The sequence below is a fragment of the Ambystoma mexicanum genome, chromosome 7q (assembly GCF_040938575.1).
Source record: "Ambystoma mexicanum isolate Mex_15411 chromosome 7q, UKY_AmexF1_1, whole genome shotgun sequence".
Lineage (NCBI taxonomy): Eukaryota > Metazoa > Chordata > Amphibia > Caudata > Ambystomatidae > Ambystoma > Ambystoma mexicanum.
Window position 1 is genome coordinate 878790886 of NC_090941.1, and position 21439 is coordinate 878812324.

The following is a 21439-nucleotide window of genomic DNA, read 5'->3' on the forward strand; positions in this document are numbered from 1 at the left end:
CTAGATAAATGGTTGTAGAGCTCCTAACTGTACAACTAGCCTGAAGAAGCCCCTGAGTACGGACAGAACGCATGGCACAGAACAGTGGCTATGGAGTCCTGCTACAAGTTTGGCAGTCCATGCTGACTTGTATTATTTTAAATGTTGTTTAATACTGAATAAAAGTTATAATTTAGCACTATTGTGTGGGGTTGAATGCTTGTGTTTAAAGCTGTATGGTGCTAGTGTGTCTAACACAAGGCATTTTTTCACAACATTACAGCAGTGTGTGCATAATATTGGTTTTCTTAACCTACACGAGCATCACTTGAGAAAGTGTTTGAAGTACAAATTACATGGACGTGGTAGCGTCCATGTAGTTATGGTTAAATTGGTGTTTCCATAGGAAGAGCATTTTTTGGGTGGCTTATAACTTCGCTCCCTTTGGAGAGGTTTGGTCCGGGGGGGGGCAAAGTTATAGGGGGGGTCCCAAAACTTTTGTTTTTTCCCATAGACATAATGGGAAAAAACTTTGCGCACGCCTACAGCCCAAACCGCTGGATGGATTTCCACCAAATTTGCGGCAGGAGCGGGGGCTTGGTGTAAATCCGTCCAGTAGTTTTTAGAAAAAATTAGTGATATCTCCGTTCGCTTCGCGGACAGACTTCCCTGTTCGCTCCGCGGACAGTGCCCTGATTGGCCGAGCGGCTTGCGCGATGTCCACGGACACCCGACGTGTTCGCTGATTGGACGGCATGGTGCGTGAAGTGCGTCAGATTTTCTGTGGCGCCCGCCATTTTGCATTCGCGGACGACCGCGGACAGCGCAGTGAAACTTGGATTAAAAATTATATTTAGTGAAGTGTGTTGGTGTGTAAGAGTGTTTGGGGAGGGTGGGGGAGTATGAGATAGGTTCAATGTTCTGTTTTATTATATGCTAGACACTTTTGTTGTGTTGGATTTGTCTGCGGACAACACGGCTGTTCTGAAATGTTCGTAAATAAGCAGAATGGATTCAGTGTCAAGTTGAAAGTGTTCTAAGAAGACTCGTGGGGTCCTGGAATGTTTGCAGGGGGTGTCCTGAAGACGTTGTCTGTATTGTTCGTTGTCAAGCTGAAAGTGTTCTAAGAACACTCGCGGTGTCCTGAAATGTTCATACATAAAGAAAATGGGGGTGTTCTGAGGACGTTGTCCGTATTGTTCGCTGGCAAGTTGAATGTGTTCTAAGAACACTCGCGGTGTCCTTAAATATTCGAAAATAAACAAAATGGGGGTGTTCTGAGGACGTTCTCCGTATTGTGTGCCTGCTTAACTGTATCCAATGAGGGAATGGCACAGAGAATGAAGTGGAAATGGTAGGAGGGCTGTCTAAGAGTTATGCAGTCTGCGGACAGGGTGTGCTACATCCGGGGTTTTCCAGCAAATCCAGCATAGAAAGAAGACTGTAGAGATCAGCCAATCAGATGTTGAGGTTGTGGATTTGTGTTGAAAGAGACTGTGTGTAGTGAAGATGGCAGAAGTTGGAGAAAGTCAGGGTGTTGGTGCTCAGAGATATGTTTGTGCATGGTTTACAACAGTATGTTCAATGCAGGCATGTTGCAAAGAATTTCGATGTTAAAGGAGTGGAGGTCGTGTGGAGCACTGTGCCTGATTGCAATGTACAGGGAATTGTACAAGTTTGTGAAGATATGGGCAGGATCAACAGCCCTATTAGTTTTGCACTACGGTGCTTTCCGTTTGGGCTATGTCAGTGCCCCTACTTTGTTGGCAGATTTGGAACAAGCAGTAATGAACACCCTTCCAAATGCCAAAGTAATTTTTTCTGGATTACTACCTAGGGCAATATGGGACAATAGTTCAGTTTTTTGTCCTCAGCAAAACAATGCTAGGTGTGTAATCAACCGAGGCATGTGTGCCTTCATGCTTAGAGCTGGTATGTTCTTCTGTAATAATGAGAATATTGATTCCAGTAATGCGGTTTATTTTAAAGAAGATGGCATTTCCTTATCTTTTATGGGAAATGCCATGCTGTTTTGAATGTAAGGGTTGCTTTGGAGAAGGTTATGTGAAGATTTTAGGAGTAAAGTAAGAAAAAAAGAAGAAAAAACATACAAAATAACAGGTGTCTGTCAAGCATCTGCAAAAAAAACAAAAACAAAAAACGGCTCTTTTCAGAGCCAACCTCAAAGGGGAAATGGGGCACACTATTTAAATTTACATTCACTATGCTCAGATTTTTGATATGTCCGTGGACATGGCGGTAGTCCGCGGACATCGAAATCACTAGCTAGGAGTTCAGTATGTTCTATGTTACATGTATTTAAAGTCAGGGATATTATTGTTAAGTTGTGCTACTAAAAACCTATGAAATTCAGTAAAAAAAACGTTGTTAAAGGGACGTTATGGTTAAGTTGCGCTACTAAAAACCTATGAAATTCAGTGAAAAAACTTTGTTAAAGGGACGTTATGGTTCAAAGTAAAACCGAAAAACCCCTGAAATTCGGCAGTTATGGTAAGATAAGCAACCATAACTCGTGCCACTGTGCACTGCTAACACTAACACCCAGGACATCAAAGATGACATCACAAATGTCATTGATGACATCACTGACGACATCACATGGTTGGCTCTCCCTTTTTTTCCTTTACTGACATATCTAAGCCACATAGTTTTCTTCAGTAACAGTCAGGAAGTAAAAATTGAAAAGGTACTATATTTGTAGACTTAGGGTCAAGTCATATCATATGAAACATATATATATAGCGGAAGACAAAGGCTTGATATATATATATAATCGCTTTTACTTGGAACCATAACGAATTTCAAAGGTTTTTAGCAGCGCAACTTAACCATAACATCCATTTAACAAAGTTTTTTCACAAAATGTCATAGGTTTTTAGTAGTGCAATTTAACAATAATGACTTTGACTTTATATATATGTCATATGGAACTGACTGAATCTCTTCTACTGTACTTGATGTCTGCAAACTCATATAATGTTCGCGGACATGTTCGAAGAACAGTACCACTACCTAAAAACTCTGGGGGGGTATGTTTGATTGTTATATCATAACATAGGAACATTTAACAAATGCAAAAAGGAGCACACAAACAATTTTTATGTACTAATACATAAGAAATGTAACCCATATATGCAACACACTAACCATTCATTTAAATGCACTAAGTTCTAAAATGGAATATATCACAAGAAGATAAATTGGCTTCCAACATAATTACCTCACAAACACGACAGAACTGAAAACAAGAGCAGACCCACTGAGTACATAGGACATATCTTACCTGAAATAGTAAGTGTACTTAATTTTATTCATATATTTATAAACTTTCTGTATTAGATAAAAAAAAATATAATCTTTTTTTTTTCTCACAGAAATGTCTAGTACTCTGGAATGGATAGAGGAGCATTTCCCACATGAAGAAATGTCACAAGATAGTGAAACTAATGGTAAACACTTTATAATATAAACCATTTAATTATTATTATTTTGTATACATTTAACATATATATATATATATATATATATATATATATATTGTACAGAGCATACCAAAATAGAAAATACTTCAGAAAAACCTGTTATGGATAACACTTTTCACAGTATAGAAGAAAAAATGGATTTATTATTGACTCATTTTAATAAATTGAAAACTTTTGTGGAAGATCATTTTATACCAAAAACCTTGTACCATTGCCCCACATGTACTTGTCCCTCCTCACCATGTCCCAGTCAATTATCCCCAAACACTCTCCATAACCCAAAAAGTTTTGATGAGAATTCCACCCCTTCTTCACCTAATAACAATCATGTTGAAACCCCTAATTCTCCTGTTTTGTTTCTGCTTCACCTTCTCTGTCATAAATTATTAATATATGTTAAATAAAGTTTAATTTTTATATTGTGTTATAAATAGTTTAATTTAAAAAAAAAAAAAAACAATGTAGGTGTCCGCAGACAGTGCAGGTGTTCTGAAATGTTCGTAAATAAACGAAAATGGAGGTGTCCTGAAGAACACTATACCTGTTCATACTGTTCGCTAGCAAGTTGAAACTGTTCTAAGAACACAATTGGTGTCCTCAAATGTTCGTAAATAAACGAACATGGAGTTGTCCTGAAGAACACTACACCTGTTCGTAGTGTTCACTAGCAAGATGAAACTATTGTAAGAACACACGCGGTGTCCTGAAATGTTCATTAAAAAAAAAAAGTGTCCTAAAGAACACTATGGGCCTCATTCCGCGTCTGGCACTAACCAATGGCGCTATTAGCGCCTTGGTCGGCGCCGGACCCGTACCAGCACCGCCCTGGTGGAATGGGAAATTACTGCCCTATTCCAGGGCTCAATGGGAATGGGGAAATTGCAAATAACGGTGACCGTAATTTACGGTCACCGTTATTGGCTCAAAAGCCCCTTTGCGCCCTTGTTCCTAACGCCTGCTAAAAGCAGGCGTTAAGGACGAGGGCGCAAAGGGAACTCGGAATGTGGCGGTAAGGGATTACCGGCACCGGTCTCGTTAACGGTGACCGGTATCCCTTACCGCCATACTCGGAATGAGGCCCTATATCTGTCCGTAGAGTTCGCTATCAAGTTTAAACTGTTCTAAGAACACAATTGGTGTCCTGAAATGTTCGTACATAAATGAAAATGGAGGTGTCCTGAAGAACACTATACCTGTTCGTAGTGTTCGCTAGCAAGTTCAAACTGTTCTAAGAACACACGCGGTGTCCTGAATCGTTCGTAATTAAACAAATATGGAGGTGTATTAAAGAACACTATACCTGTCTGTACTGTTTGCTAGCAAGTTGAAACTGTTCTAAGAACACAATTGGTGTCCTGAAATGTTCATACATAAACGAAATTGGACCTATCCTGAAGAACACTATATCTGTCCTTACAGTTCGCTAGCAAATTTAAACTGTTCTAAGAACACACGCAGTGTCCTGAAATGTTCGTTTCACGTGTGACGCATTTTTAATTACTTCAGGACCCGAACAGTGTCCGTAGAACATCAACGCGCATGCTCTTACCAATCTCCATGCATTTGGTGTCATGCGGACATGCGCTTCCTTCACGGATTTGTTCGCGAACGGATCGTATGATCGCGTGTTCTGAATGCGGACACTGTTCGTCTCCCCGAACAATTTAAAAGTACATTTTCAATTAATCCATAATATTTTTCAATAAAATCTCACCATGGCACAAGTCGCACATAGTAATCCTGAGTTTCTACATACTTTTGAAACTTTTGAAACTTTTTTTTGTGTTCTATCTGTCCGCGGACAGCGCGCATGTCTGCGGACCGCGCACAAGCACCCCTATAAAAGACCACGCCCTAGAGCTTATTCTCATTGTGTTTCTGGCTATTCTTCAGAACACAGCGATTTTTGCTGCCACCTGCAGATTACACCATCATCGAGATGGCATCCATGGCTGAACTACTGCCACCTGGTGCTGCAACTGCTTAAGCACCACCCCCACCCCCTCCACCACCACCACCTCCCCAACGGCCTGACGAGGGGAACAGGAGTGAGAATGCAGAGGAGGAAGAAGAGGATGATGAGAATGAGGTAGAGGAAATCCTTACTACCCGCACTAGGCGTGAGTCTTGGGTGTGGCGGTTATTTGCAATTCATGGGAATGGTCCTAAGGCTCGTGCGAACCGTGTTAGCTGCAATGAGTGCAAAATGATACTCAGTCGCGGGAAGCATGGTAAGTACAGCTTTGGGACCACTACTATGAAGCGACACCTGCGGTCATTTCACTCTGGGGCTATTTGCAGGGTTGTACCTTACGAAGAACGTAGCAGGTTCATTTCCTCTACTTCATCCTCTGTCTCTGATCCTGTCACCACAAGGACCACCTCTGTGGGACAGCGTCTTCCTCAAGCTACCTCACAGGCCATACAGAATGCTGATGACCCTTACCTTTTGAGGGTCACAGTTGTATGTATGTACTGTGACACAGTACTCTGCAGGGTGGAGCGACTTTGTAGTGCTTTTGAGACTATCGTCTCAGAGCACGAGAAGATCTGCTCACTACCCAAATAAAACCCACTCTACATCTTCCTCCCTCAGCTCACCCTTTCTTATCCCTGTGTTTGGTGTCCCCCCCTTTACCTTCCTTTCCCCTCCTCTCCTAGTGTGTCGTGTATAAAAAACCAAAACAAAATAACAAAAATAAATACAAAAAATAAGGCTCTTTTCAGAGCCACCTTTCACAGTTAAAAAATAGAAGTGAAAATAAATGAAGCAGGGCCCTTTGTATTTTTTAGAAGTCCGCGGACAATTCGCGAACAATTAAAAGATTGGGTTGCTACCCTATCACAAACATTGCAATTTTCTCTGGGAGGAAGTGGTGGCTCTGAAAAGAGCCTTTGGGAGGTGTTTGTAAGTCAAAAATTATAAATGCTTAATACCTACTTCAAAATGGATGTTGTAATTCCAAAAAAGGTTGCAATGCATTTTGTACATGTCTCAGAAAAATCTGATTGCCACCATAAGTAAGATGGACTCCATCTCTGCGAAAAATGTTTGTACTACGAAACTGAATATTTTCATTGTGAAAAGAAGACATGCCAAAATCTTTTAGAAAGGCACAAACAGCTTTATTAACATTGCCCCTTGCTTTTTCCATTTGTGGACCAAATGAAGAAGAACGAAGCCACATTTGTCTCTGCGCAATCCGTGAAAATATCACTTGAGAATTAGGAAACATGTCCATAACCTTCCCAAGTCCTTCTTTCATAGCAAATTGCACAAAAATTCCAGTCACATGCCCTAAACTGTTCCCTCCACAATGAATTACAATTATGTCTGGATGTTGCTCTGTCTCCAAAGTAGCACAGAGAGGTAGCAAGTCCAACCACTTCATTCCACGTACTCCATGCCAGTGTACTTCCACATGTGGGAATACAAGATCTACAGCTACTCCATAGCTTTCTGCATGCGCCTTCAACCAATATATCCATGAATCTCCCAAAATCCATACAATCTTTTTCCTAAAACACACAGACATAGCTATCTGTTATTCTCTCAGCAAAAACAGTATATGAAAAACTCTCTTCTGGCACAAAACACCCACTAAACTTTCCTAACCAATCCCTTTCAGTACTCATTCTCATTTGCATGACTTCTGAACCCAAAAATTACCGGATGTAACTCCCGATGTCCGCGAACTACCGCCATGTCTGCGGACATATCGTAACATGAACAGCCCTTCTACCATTTCCACTTCACTCTCTCTGCCATTCTCTCATTGGATGTAGCTAAGAAGTCACGTGACCATGCACCAATCACATTCAAGACCTCTACATCTAACTGCATCATCATAGATCAGCACTGCAAATATACTGTGAATCTGTCTGAGTACAAGTGTCATATCATTGGCAACCACCATCTACCAGAAATACTGTACAAGTCTCCAAGACTTCTACTTGCAGCTCCATGCATATCCATATGCATGAACACAAACTTCAGGTATGCATATTTTCTGTACAGTAGATGAACACATTTTCAAACAGACTTTTAGCTTGTGTAATCTGTAAAATGAATCTACCGTATTTTTTTCAATTTCCTAAAATCAACTATCACTTATCAACCTTTATACTATTTACTTTCTTTATACACACACACACACTCAAATCATGTTAAACTAACATTTTTTAAATGAAATATATAGACTACATATATTCAAACAAAAATGCATGCAAGCACAATCTATGTTTAAATCTTTAAAAAAAATACTTATACAATTTCATATTTTTTTGTTTTTATTTATTTATTTACTTAATTACTTTAATTTAGACATGACATTGAGGCACTATTACCTAGAACAGCTTAGTTACAGAAATAGTGGTATTCACTGGTATATTATTAATTTCACAAGAAATAGTAAAGATATTTTTTTTGGTATAGTTAGTCATTCAATACAATTTGTTCATTAAGAACATATCATATGTACTGAACTGATGCAATATATCTTATGTAAATAAATTAGTTTAATGGTTTTGAAGTAGGCGCTGAGGATTTCAATTAAGAAAATCAATATCTAAATTAAAACAGCGCTATATACAAACAAAATTACTAATTTGAATCTTTTACAATTGCAGTGAAGACCAGTCTCCTGAAAAGAAGCAGCCAAATTTGAAGAACAAAGAAGAACTAAGAAGTTACCTGTTAATTTAAGAAAAAAAGTAAGTAGAATATCACCATAATATTTGTATTATTACTCAAACATACTGTAAAGTTGATACAAGCTATTTCTGTGCCTAAAAATAGAGATTGTGTACCATTTTGTCCAAAAATCTCCATGTCTTAAATAGCGATTTACAGCCAGAATGGCCCACAAATTCCTATTTTCGGACACACAAATTACCCAACTGAACCGCTACAATTTTCATATTATAGAACAAACAACTGTTTTAATTGTATACATTAGATTTACTATTTGTACTTTTCCACACCACTAGCTTACTTTTTTTTGTCATCTGAACCCCCGTTTAGTAACACATAAATTCAAGAATACCTATCCCTACTAGTTGTAGTTCCCAATGCACAATCACACACCATTTCATACATCTTTATCATCTTACTCAAACACTCATGCACACAGCACACATACATTGCAGAACACCCCAACCCATACCTTCTTTATTTTCTTCAACATACCCTAAAGAATGCCTACCAAAAGTCAAGTCCGTAGAAAGCAACGCAGAAGTAGAGCAAATGAAAATAACATAAGCATAAGCATCCATCTCTAGCAGAATTTGTAAAAAAAAGTTGAAACAAAACAGCTAATACAGTCATTTAGTGAAACACAAGAAGTTTCAAGTACAAAAATGTTGCCTCCTCTACCAAAATGTAAAACAAACCAAAAAACAATTAACAGAAAATCAGCTATCACTACAGATAAAACTACTTCTTTAAATTTTAATATAGTGCAAAGTAAGCATACCAAGAAAAGTATTTTAGCCAAAATGTACCGTCACAAAGTCCTTCAAAATCTTATAAAAACAGGAGAGAAATCAGGTTCAATGCTTAAAACCTATCGTAGGAAATTAATCTTAGAAGCATTGATGGACAGTGCAATTCTTGTCAAAAGAAAGTTATTTATTTTACTGTTAAACAAAATGAAACCACTAACAAAACTAATAACTAAATTACAAAAAAGACTTCTCAATAAGCGAAATGTCAACAGAAAGAACTTCTTAAGTATCTGCGGAGGTGAATGGAATCACACTACGAGCACAGAACCATATTTTAATGAAGAAGCGTGCAAACAAAAGCAAACAAATACAATTGCCATACATAGCAGTGGTCGAGGTTATGAAAAAGTGAATAATACCATAATGGAACAAGAAGTACTCCTTACAAAAATATGCCCTGAAAACTTAGAATCACCACTCCATTCTACTGAACCAGAACGTCTAGTGTACAAATGGCCATGCACGTCAATCTGTAACATTCCCAAACAATGTTTCAAATCTTTACGCCAATTCCTCAATAAATATGTAAAAAGCAAAGACAAAATCAAAATTAAATTACTGCAAAATATGGATACCTCTCCAGTGCACAAGTACACAGGACTACAAGGACATTCATTGGCCTGCATTACAGCACCTACTTGTAAAACCACTTTCCATGATATCAAAAGGATATCAACACATCATTCAACTATAAGAAATCTAGTCTATAAACTGTACTATGCTAAAAGTCCTGCTTTAGCACTAGCACATTTAAATAACATCCTTCTACATGGTACAGTAAAAGACCTACTTGAAGAAATGGACTATTTCCAGAAAAAATATTTTGGAAGTGAAAGCCATTTACAGAATGAAATAGCTTTAAACCAATTAAGCAACAATTCTACACATGGCAAACTTTTGCTAAACACATACAAAAAAGAAATACTAAAATTTAAAAGTACATCAGCTGAAGTACCAAACCATGTATGTGTATGTTGCCGTAGAACTTTTTATAAAAGTAACACAAAAACTGTATACCTGTCAAACAAATAGAAGACACTGAAGATTCTAAATGGTTTGAATTAGCTATCTACCTTGTAGCAGAAAAAAGTACAAAATAACTGACCCCTTAATACTTTGCAGTTACTGCACTACAAAACTTGACAACAACCAAACTCCTTAACGTGCTATCACAAATAATTTGGAATTATACCCAGTACCAAAACCCCTACAACAACCTAATTTATATGAGAGCATCATAATTCAAACAGTACACCCATTTCAAGCAATAATAAGCCTTCAACCAAAAACAGCAAAATTACATCCCTCTGAATTGGTAAAAGGCATTTGTGGAAAAGTAGTTTATTTACCATTAAATCTAAAAGAAAATGTGCATACTCTAGGAGTGCAACGTCCAATGCAGCAATCTTTAATTATCTTAGTAAATGGAGTACCTACAAAAGACAAAGAAATATGGCAACAGCTGGTAGATTTACATAAAGTTAGACAAGCCTTCCAATATCTTAAAGAGAATAATGAATATTACAAAGAAATTAATATTGAAGAAAAATTGAAAGATACAACTGAAATGATTGAAGAAACACAAGAAGCTGGTCAATTTGAGCTACTAGATCCTGCTACAATATCAAATACTTTAGACCATTATACAATTCATCCTTTGCACTCTAATGACACCATAGAAGATGTACTGGAAACGTACCAAATGCGTCAAACAAAAGGATCGCCAATAAGCATATGGGAAAAAAGTATAGAAGCACATGCTTTTCCTCTACTCTTTCCTACTGGCAAAGGAGGAAGGTATGATGATAGACCTATTCAAATATCAGCTTCAGAATACCGCTCATTACGAATGTATTCCGAAGATCCCAGATTTCGACAAAATGTGGAATACATATTCCACCTACTCTTTGAAAGTGAACTAGCAACTTTATGTTACGGAGTTGCACACATATTAAAATCAGGATCACACTTTCAAAATATGACAGCTACATAATTATTAGAAAAAGTGCAACAAAAGGATGAGGTTTTACAATCAAATATTACAAATCTATTAGCAAATATGCATGGTACTAATGAGTACTGGTTTCGACGTCATGGAGATGTACGTTGTATGATCAGAAACCTTGGCCCACCCACTTGGTTTGTTACATTAAGTTGTGCAGAATATGCATGGGAAGATTTACATGATTTCCTACGCATATCAAATAAAAACAAAACAAACATAGATATACTAACACCTGGAGAACTTTGTTCTTTGGATCCTGTTAATGTTTAAAGATATTTTCACCATCGCGTCATTGCTATGCTACATTTTATTTGTAATAAAACTGTTCCTCCCCTTGGAGAAGTGCAACACTTCTTTTGGAGATTTGGAGAAAAGAATACCAAGACAGAGGAGCACAACATATCCACATGCTTTTATGGATTAAAGATGCTCCTAAATTTGGTCAATACAGTGATGCCACTGTTTTACAGTTTATTGAAAAATATGTCACTTGTGAAATTCCATCAGAAGCCACAAATAGTGATCTTCATGCACAAATTTTACAATTTGAAAGACACAAATGTGGAAAATATTGTCGTCGCAAATACAAAAACAAAGGGAAATACTACACCAAATGCCGATTTGGTTTCCCTAGACCAGTTACAAATACAGGTCAAGTGAACAACCTCATGTCTTCAGTTAGACATAGTGTTAAAGGTAAGCCACCTAAAAATACATATTACATAAAAAGAAAAGAAGAAGAAAAATATATCAATGATTATAATGCAATCATTGCCCACTTATGGAATGCAAACATAGATGTGCAGTACATTGCAGACAATTCTACTGTAGTTGCACGATATGTCACAGCATGCTTAACTAAACCAGAAAAGACAGAGCTCCAAGACCTCTGGAATGACCTGTCATCAGATAAAACAGTGTCTCAGAAATTATACAGCTTGGGCATAAAAATGCTCACCCATAGAGAATGTGGATCATATGAAGCAGATGATTGTTTAACTGGTACTGCATTGTATGGTAAATTTGAAAATATACTATGGCTAAGTCTTGGTCCAGCTAAATCTAGAAAAAGAGTTCTAAAATCATATGAAGATATAGAAACAATAGCCAAACTTGATCCCAACAGCCAAGACATTTTAAAAAACAATGTATTGGATACATACTACCCAAACAGAAGTAATACTTTAGAAAACATGTGTCTATACCACATAGCCCAAAACTACACATACAAAAATAATATGAAACCTGATGAAAAAAAAGGTAAATATAGAGTGACAAACTGTGAAGGCAGCTTAGTTAAACTCACTAAACCAAATTTAATTAATCATATCAAATTGTCATTAAAGACTCCTCAACATGAAGAAGTATATTACATGTCCCTGCTACAACTCTTCAAACCATGGAGAAAAGAAGAACAAACACTAGATAACTATGACTCATATGAGGATGCTTTCAAAGCAAATGAAAGCACTATAACTGATGTAAACTTTACACAGTACAAAACAATGTTGCACAATGAACAGCAACACGAAGAAGAACTCCATGCCCAGCTAGATAAGGACACTCCTGACAGTAGTCAACCTTCTGTAACAGGAAGCCAAGAACCACTGGGAGAACCACTAATACTAAATGAGGCAGGATTAGCTATGATAGAAGTAGAAAACACCATGTGTCAGTATGAAGATAAAGAAGACTTAACTATACTACAATCAAAACTAAACAATGAGCAACGTAGCATTTTTCAAGAAGTAACAAAACAAATGGCACATGGTGTAAAACATGAAAATAAAGAATGTTCCTGCCATAATTATAAACCTATACTACTGTAAGTCAGTAGTGAAGCTGATTCTGGCAAAACATTCCTAATCAAAATCATTAGTAAGTTCCTTCAACAATTGACAAACAACAAACTGTCAGCTGTTGTCACTGCCCCCACAGGTTTAGCTGCCTACAACATAGGTGGTGTTACATTACAACGATTACTACTATTACCAGTATAACACTAGAACAAATTAGACTATTACAAACTTTCTGCAGAAGCTGCAATGGAAATATGCAGAGTATTGAAACAAATGAAAATGCTACTAATAGATGAAGTGAGCATGGTCTCCAACCTGATGTTATCTTTGATTCACCTCAGATTACAAGAAGTACTCAAAACAGACTATGAAGAACTCTTTGCAGGAAAACACATTATTGGTTTTGGAGATTTGCTTCAATTAACACCAGTAAAAGGTGAGCCTATTTTTAAAACATTAGGACACAAACTCTGCCGTAAAACTGTTGGCAGCATTGGAAATGTCAACCTTTGGCAACATTTCCAATACAGAGAATTAACAGAAAACATGCGACAATCTGCAGATCTCACTTATGCCAACATTTTAAAAAGTATCAGAGTTGGTATACTTTCTAAAGAAGCAGAAGCAATATTGAAAGCCCGGCACATTAGTGCACTTTATGGCGATAATGCATGCATGTGCTACAGATGTTATGGAACAATTAGCCCACAAAAATGTCAATTGTATGGCCTTAATGCCAACTCTTGCAAGCTGTTTCAAATTCAATGAAATCATGCTAAGTAAAGAAATGCAACCAATCATGGAAATTAGCGCCACAGATGTACATGGTATGACACTATCCATGTGTGACCAAGCCACAACAAGACTAAATAGTTTAGAAAAATCAATCTCAAACACAGCAGGCTTAGAAAAGATATTAAAATTATCCTTAAATTGCAGAGTAATGCTTAAACGTAACCTTGACGTGGACCAAGGACTAGTTAATGGTGCACTGGGTACAGTTGTTGGCTTTCAAACATACCCACGCAACAACAAAATTCAGTTTGTCAATATACTCTTTGACAAACTTTCAGAAGTAAAAAGGATAGGACGCTCAACAGCTAGATTCCTTCTCTTCAAAGATATGTATGTACGCAGAGAACAATTTTCTCTAACTCTTGCATACGCAGCCACGATTTATAAATCACAAGGTCTTACCCTAGACAAAGCAATGATAGATATTGGTAACACAGTCTTTAAAGAAGGCATGAGCTACGTAGCCCTATCATGCTTACGTACACTTGACGGTCTATTTCTAATCAACTTTGATGCAAGTAAAATAAACGCTGATATTCCTTGCATTTTAGAATACAATAGACTTCGTTCAGTATACACCCCCCACCTAAACACATATTCTGTTCCACAAAAAGTAAAACGTTATAAAAGAAAAATAAATCAAACAGAAATGCAACAGGATGCGACTGCAAATCCTCCAAAGAGAGTACAAGAAACTAATACTTCATCAAGTACCACAAGCAAAAAAGAATCAATTAGGGAAAGTAAACAAGGTACTTCTAAAGAAGGAAGACAAACTCCAAAGAAAGCAGTTAGATACAGAACTGCCTGGACCATTTCAATTCTCAAATATAGTTGGTGTAAGTTGCCACGCAAATGTAGCAATGGATATTCTATTTCAATTACCACCAATTATTGACAACATTTACTTACACAGTACAGACCGATTGTGTTTGCAAATGTTAGTACTTCACAGAAATGCAACAAACAATCCTGACACCACGTATAGTGTTTATGTAATAAGACAACAATTGGACTACTGTGCTGGAATGGTGAAATTCACTATAAACTCACAGGAAGATCCACAAGAATTTCTAATGTACTTATTACAAGTACTGGAAAACAGAAACATACCTATAAATGAAATCTTCCAGATTTCATACATGTGGAAACATACATGCACTCTCTGCAACAATGAGACACAAGAAGAAATCCCCAATGAACGCTTCATATATATATCAATACCAAATTGTAAATCCATTCCATTTCACCGACTTGTACAAAATGCAAACCATGGTAGATTATGCTCTACCTGCAATTCAGATAATCGCTCCATGTTAGTAATACAAACACATAGTAAATACATAATACTAATGCTTCTACGTTACAATGCAGATGGTACCAAAAACAACTGCAAGCTGACTGGATTCACACATGGTCAAATATTACTTGGTCAGAAAACCTTCACAACAATAGGTATAATCTACCACGCAGGAGCCACAACCAATTCAGGGCACTACACTGCATATATAAAAAAGAAATGTGGATAGTTTGAATGTAATAATAGTACCATTACTCTAATGCACAGATTACCAGCAAATCATACAAACGCTTATTTGATGTTCTTAAAACCAAAATTTGATAACTAAACTGTATTTAAACCCTAAGTAAACTTGTGTTAAAAAAATATAAACTGTTAGAATACTCTAAAAGCTGTCTAACTGCTCAAAGATTCTACAACAACTAATCAGATAAATTAATACCACTAAATTAGACCAAAAAATACACAGTTAGAATACACCAATTGGTATCTGTCACAAAATTTAACAATATCCAAACAGATAAATCAATACCACTAAAATATATCAAAGAAATAGACAGTTAGAATACGTCAATTGGTATCTAACTGCTCCAAAATTTTATAATATCCAAACAAATAAATAATATGTTACTGCTCCAAAAAAACGCAACAAGCCAAAGTATAAAGCATTAGCCAGAAACAAGTGAACACTGAAAACAAACAAACAAATAAACTGTAGCATAACAGAAAAAGGTTTTTTTTTTATCCAACATGGATTTTTTTTTCTCCCACAGACCCAATGATTTTAGCAACAAACACAGAAACTGAGCAAATTGCACAGTACTCTGATTTGTAATCTACTAAATATGAGGGTCCAAAAAAAAAAGTATGTTGATTATACAATGTAATAAGTCATTACAAAATACTAATACTAACATGCTATTTTCTTTTATCACAGAAATTAACAAGAAATACATGTACTCCGGTTACTAGACCAAACAGTAAGTATACAATAATAAGGAGAACCATCGCAGCATATCACATCCATAGTATCTAATACCTTTGTTCCTTATACCTTTGTTTTTCACCCAAAGTTATAAGCAAATATGAATGTGATATGCTGCTGTGGTTGTGGCCAGGGCATAGAGTCTTGGGTGCATGGCCAAATGCCAAATGGCCATGCACCCAAGACTCTATGCCCTGGCCACAACCACTGCAGCATATCACATCCATAGAGTCAAACATTTCAACTATGGTCTATGGAAACTTTTAATGTCCGCGGACATTATGAGTGTTCTTAGAACACTTTCAACTTGCCAGCGAACAATACGGACAGCGTTTTCAGGACACCCCCTACGAACATTTCAGAACAAGGCGATAGTTCTTAGAACACTTTCAACTTGACAACGAACAATATGGACAGTGTCCTCAGAACACCCCCATTTTGTTTATTTGCGAACTTTTCAGGACACCGCAAGTGTTCTAAGAACACATTCAACTTGCCATTGAACAATACAAACAGCATCTTCAGGACACCCCCCTACGAACATTTCAGAACAACGCGAGAGTTCTTAGAACACATTCAACTTGACAGAGAACAATACGGACAGCGTCCTCAGGACACTCCCATTTTGTTTATTTGCGAACATTTCAGGACACCGCGAGTGTTCTTAGAACACATTCAACTTGCCAGCAAACAATATGGACTACGCCTTCAGGACACCCCCTACGAACATTCCAGGACACCGCGAATGTTCTTAGAAACGTCTTCAGAACACCCCTATTTTGTTTATTTGCGAACATTTCAGGACACCGCGAGTGTTCTTTGAACACATTCAACTTGACGGAGAACAATACGGACAGCGTCCTCAGGACACCCCCATTTTGTTTATTTGCAAACATTTCAGGACACCGCGAGTGTTCTTAGAAGCGTCTTCAGAACACCACCATCTTGTTTATTTGCGAACATTTCAGGACACCGCGAGTGTTCTTAGAACACATTCAACTTGCCAGCCACACCCCCCATTCCTATTTGCGAACATTTCAGGACACAGCGAGTGTTCGACAACGTCTTCAGAACATCCCCATTTTGTGTATTTGCGAACATTTCAGGACACCGCGAGTGTTCTTAGAAGCGTCTTCAGAACACCACCATCTTGTTTATTTGCGAACATTTCAGGACACCGCGAGTGCTCATAGAACACATTCAACTTGACAGAGAACAATACGGACAGCGTCCTCAGGACACCCCCATTTAGTTTATTTGCGAACATTTCAGGACACCGCGAGTGTTCTTAGAACACATCCAACTTGCCAGCCACAACCCCTCATTCATATTTGCGAACATTTCAGGACACAGCGAGTGTTCGACAACGTCTTCAGAACATCCCCATTGTGTGTATTTGCGAACATTTCAGGACACCGCGAGTGTTCTTAGAAACGTCTTCAGAACACCCCCATTTTGTTTATTTGCGAACATTTCAGGACACCGCGAGTGTTCTTAGAACACATTCAACTTGACAGAGAACAATACGGACAGCGTCCTCAGGACACCCCCATTTTGTTTATTTGCGAACATTTCAGGACACCGCAAGTGTTCTTAGAAGCGTCTTCAGAACACCACCATCTTGTTTATTTGCGAACATTTCAGGACACCGCAAGTGTTCGTAGAACACATTCAACTTGACAGAGAACAATACGGACAGCGTCCTCAGGACACCCCCATTTTGTTTATTTGCGAACATTTCAGGACACCGCGAGTGTTCTTAGAACACAATCAACTTGCCAGCCACAACCCCCCATTCATATCTGCGAACATTTCAGGACACAGCCAGTGTTCGAAAACGTCTTCAGAACACCCCCATTTTGTGTATTTGTGAACATTTCAGGACACCGCGAGTGTTCTTAGAACACATTCAACTTGACAGAGAACAATACGGACAGCGTCCTCAGGACACCCCGTACGAACATTCCCCAGACACCGCAAGTGTTCTTAGAAATGTCTTCAGAACACCCCCATTTTGTTTATTTGCGAACATTTCAGGACACCGTGAGTGTTCTTAGGACACATTCAACTTGCCAACCACAACCCCCCATTCATATTTGCGAACATTTCAGGACACAGCGAGTGTTCGACAACGTCTTCAGAACACCCCCATTTTGTGTATTTGCAAACATTTCAGGACACCGCGAGTGTTCTTAGAACACATTCAACTTGACAGAGAACAATACGGACAGCGTCTTCAGGACACCCCCTACGAACATTCCCCGTACACCGCGAGTGGTCTTAGAAACGTCTTCAGAACACCCCCATTTTGTTTATTTGCGAACATTTCATGACACCGTGAGTGTTCTTAGAACACATTCAACGTGACAGAGAACAATACGGACAGCGTCCTCAGAACACCCCCATTTTGTTTATTTGCGAACATTTCAGGACACCGCGAGTGTTCTTAGAAGCGTCTTCAGAACACCACCATCTTGTTTATTTGCAAACCTTTCAGGACATTGCGAGTGTTCTTAGAACACGTTCAACTTGACAGAAAACAATACGGACAGCGTCCTCAGGACACCCCCATTTTGTTTATTTGCGAACATTTCAGGACACCGCAAGTGTTCTTAGAACACATTCAACTTGCCAGCCACAACCCCCATTCATATTTGCGAACATTTCAGGACACAGCGAGTGTTCGACAACGTCTTCAGAACACCCCCATTTTGTGTATTTGTGAACATTTCAGGACACCGCTAGTGTTCTTAGAACACATTCAACTTGACAGAGAACAATACGGACAGCGTCCTCAGGACACCCCCTACGAACATTCCCCGGACACCGTCAGTGTTCTTAGAAACGTCTTCAGAACACCCCCATTTTGTTTATTTGCGAATATTTCATGACACCGCCAGTGTTCTTAGAACACATTCAACGTGACAGAGAACAATACGGACAGCGTCCTCAGAACACCCCGATTTTGTTTATTTGCGAACATTTCAGGACACCGCAAGTGTTCTCAGAAGCGTCTTCAGAACACCACCATCTTGTTTATTTGTGAACATTTCAGGACACCGCGAGTGTTCTTAGAACACCTTCAACTTGACAGAGAACAGTACGGACAGCGTCCTCAGGACACCCCCATTTTGTTTATTTGCGAACATTTCAGGAGACCGTGAGTGTTCTTAGAAGCGTCTTCAGAACACCACCATCTTGTTTATTTGCGAACATTTCAGGACACCCCGAGTGTTCTTAAAACACATTCAACTTGACAGAGAACAATACGGACATCGTCCTCAGGACACCCCCATTTTGTTTATTTGCAAACATTTCAGGACACCGCGAGTGTTCTTAGAACAGTTTCAGCTTGCTTGCGAACAAAACGGACACATATTGAGTCCTCAGAACACCCCCCATTCAGTTTATTTAGAACATTTCAGAACACCTGTGATGTCCGCAGACAAATCGAACACAAAAAGAACATCTAACACATACAAAATCACAACTCTCATCCTATCGCATACACTCCCACCCTCCACAAACACTCCTACACACCAACACACTCTACTAAATACAAATTTTGAACACATTTGTGATATGCTGCGGTGGTTGTGGCCAAGATGGCAGGCGTTACCGAAAAGTTGATGCGCTTCACGCTCCACGCCGTCCAATCAGCGAACACGTTGCATGTCCGCAGACATCATGCAAGTCAATGGACCAATCAGGACACTGTCCGCGGACCGAAAAGGGAAGTGTGTCCGCGAAGCGGACAAGATATCACTAATTTTTTTGTACCTACTTTTTGGTCATTTTTTAAAAAACTACTGGACAGATTTTCACCAAATTTGCAAAAGCACGCTTTTGGGATCAAGCCGCTGCTCCTGGTCCAAATTTGGTGAAAATCCATCCAGCGGTTTGGGCTGTATACGCGAGCAAAAATGTTTTCCCATTCAGTCTATGGGAAAAAAAAAAGTTTTGGGAACCCCCCTATAACTTTGCCCCCCCTGGACGAATCCTCACCAAACTTTGCAGAACAATTCAAAGTGACCCAAATACTTTATTTGCGAAGTTTGGTGAGGATTCATCCAGGGAGAGCGAAGTTATAAGCCGCCCAAAAAGTGCTCTTCCTATGGAAACACCAACTTAACCATATCTACATGGCCACTACCGTGGCCATGTAATATATATATATATTGAAACGTAATTGAAACTTCCTTTATTTTGGACGGTTTTATTTTGCTATTTGTTTTGCTACTGGATCACATTCACACCTCTTCTGAGAGCATAGCCTTCCCTTGACCCATGCTACCCCAAAAGGCAAAGGAGGTATATCTCTTAGCTGTGCCTGATATACCGTACTGATTGGGATCACTGATCATTTGTAGAAGTGTGTGGGCCGACTAGGCAGCTTAGCCACTACTCACCCTTATTCTCCGGCAGAGCACAAGCAATGTTGCCATAGTACCCAAGCAGAATACATGGTTCTCGTGGATATGGCCCAGTCAAGTCAGACAGGTCTTCAAGTGACTCTCTACTTGGACTCCCATTATCGGCAGGTGAAAATGAGAATGAACCTCTACAGAGGTTCCTTCACTCCGATTTGACCGCCAATCAAATGAACTAATTGAAATAGGAAAGGGTGTTGGCTCAGAACAGCGTCAAACTTTGACCTGTACTTTGCTTAGGACCAATGTAGAACTGTACAGGAGCCAGCACTGTAAATTGTTTGCTTCGAGGGATTTCACCTTTAGAGTATGACAAGGCCTGGCTGCAAGGTCCCTCGAGGTTTGGACACACTCTAAGACCCTAGTAGAATTCTTCTCAATCCAGAGCCCTTTAACAGTGAAATTCTTCCAGCGCAGTGATGTCTCTCGGGTTCATACCTCAACACCTTCAGGGTTCTAAGAGGTGTACCTTGTAAGAGTAGGTGTATAACTAAGTGCTGGGTTGGGCTGTTTAGTGGAATATGCAGTATGTCATTTGTGCTTTGTCTTGGATTGCCTCTTGCTTAAGAAGCACATGCCTCAGCAGGATGTCCAATTTAGGACTGTGATCAGGTGTTCACTGCCAGAGCCAGTTCCAGGATGAAAAGCACCAGACCTTTGGCCACTTGCTTTTTTATAACAACACCAGCACCATTGAATATTGTAGTAAAAAAGGGCCTAGGGGATCACAAGCTGCTCTACTGAGAATCAAGGTACACTATAATAGGTCACGTGGTTGGAGCAGCAGCCTGTGTATCACCATGATGTTACTTTCCAGTCTCCCAAAGTAGAAGTCCTCTACCCACTTATGAAGACACCCAAGAGGTACTGAGGAGAATTAACTTAAATCTCATCCTACAATTCCTGGTGATGTTCCAAGACTTACATAGAAAGAAGCCTTATTTCTGGGGGGGTGGGGGATGCCTCTAGGCTCCTCCTAAGGCTGGAAGGTCAGCCTGACCATCTGCACCACCATGGTCTTGGCTTTGCAACAGCGGCCCCATGTTTTGTATTTATGATTCACACAGTCATAGCACTCTTTAAACTGTGGTGGCCTTTTCTTATCATGCCCCAGTTCTTTACCCACTGTACTTTGGGG